This window comes from Hetaerina americana, unplaced genomic scaffold (genome assembly GCF_022747635.1).
Source record: "Hetaerina americana unplaced genomic scaffold, ioHetAmer1.1.p SCAF_4, whole genome shotgun sequence".
In the NCBI taxonomy this organism is placed as follows: domain Eukaryota; kingdom Metazoa; phylum Arthropoda; class Insecta; order Odonata; family Calopterygidae; genus Hetaerina; species Hetaerina americana.
The window spans coordinates 67,872,934-67,874,754 of record NW_027286985.1 but is presented as its reverse complement, the minus strand read 5'-3'; positions in this window follow the sequence as shown (position 1 = coordinate 67,874,754).

Below are 1,821 nucleotides of genomic sequence, written 5' to 3'. Positions count from 1 at the left end.
TTCCCCGAATATTTTTTTTTCTTTCGAAGATTACATCGTTTGAACACATTTTAAGGAAAGAACGGAACATTCTTCGAGTCGTGTGAAAATAATTTACTCCCATCGACTTCTTTCACCGGACACTTTTTTAGTCTTTCTATTGTCCCATGGGACATTTTGAAAGAAAGTGTGCTTATATACGCAAGGAGGGCCCACACCAAACCATCAGGGGAAAAGGGAAAAGACCACAGGTCAAATTAAAAATGAAAATATTATTCATTTAATGGCCATCCATGAAAAGAGAATAATTTATATGCTGACTCCGTCGTAGCTTGCAATAAATTATGTGCTTGCAACAAAATTCACCGAAATATTGATCGTTTTATGTACATTGGTATGCCTTTTACTCAAAACTTTGTAGCGTAAATCGTTCAATTAAATACGAAAATCAGTTGTTCTATACTAGATCTACTCTTTTAAATTATATTTAGTCTTCTGGCTATATTTTTATGCATGCTCGTATTTATGTTCCTCTTTTATGCTTGTTTAAACAGTTTTATTTTGTTAACATTTCCATGTGATCATGTCTAGTACTCCCTTACATGTGTCATCAATTGTGCAGACATTAATGCAATAAATGCCCATGAAAATGACTGGAACTTACAGGGTTCGTCCGGAAAATAAGTGTACTGAGCTCAGGAAAAAAAAAATTATTACACTTTTACATATCTTAAGCTAATATTCCTCAAAATAGGACCCTTGTGAGTCGATACACTTGTTCCAGCGGCGTTCCCATTCCTGGAACGCTCCCGCGAAGGCATCATCGGGAACCTCTCGAAGACTCGTCGTCGACCTCTTCTCTGCCCTCCACGAACATCTTGTGCCACCGAAAGATCATGTTTCTGGACATGGCTGACTCCCCGTAAGCCTGGTTAATCATACCGACAGTTTCGGTAGACGATTTCCCAAGCTTTACCGCAAATTTGATGGAATAACGCTGCTTCGGCATCGCGTTCCGTGACGTGGGTCGAGCGTGGAGGTTCGCGTTAACAGAGCTCCTCACTACACCACAGCTCAGAGCCGACTGCCTTTTTCAGCGTCGCTTGCCAACATACCCCCCTCCAATCGCAGCCCGTCAGAGCGGTCAGAGCCCAGGAGTCAGTACACTTATTTTCCGGACGAACCCTGTATTGTAGTTGGGGTATTAAATTTGGATTGTGAGGTGCTGAGGAAAACTGCACATAATATTCTATTGAAGTATTGAAATATTATTAAATAGTCTATCGGCGTCGTATATGCACACGGTGTACAATGAGTCGGTAAAAAGTCGGGAATGATGCTCAACACACACAATTGATGAAAAACAGTTTATTAAATAATTTAGTGTAAACTAGATTAACATAATGTCAAATTGAATAGTTTAAAGATGGATATCAATGTAAAAAGGTAAAAGATGTAGAGATAAGATTTTTTATCGCGGACGTTGTTGACCAAAACTCATGTCCAAAAAATCCACCACTTCAAATCAATAACTGCCATTTTTAAATCTCTAAACAAAAGTAATACATTATAACAAGATAATAAATTAAATTAATCACTAATGAGTCGGAATTGATAACTTCCGCCAGACGCGGTCGTTTCATCACACAATATAATCACAGAGCTTTGTCCCATATCACTCTACAGAGGCACTTATTATTAGTATCCATAAATAACCATTAAGTTCAGTCACATATATCCTCTTGCATAAAGTCGCTGCTTACATATGCCACTTCATTTCAAATTAGTGTTTCCATCATTAATTTACTTTGCAATACTGGTAACTTCAACGCCTCATTTTCA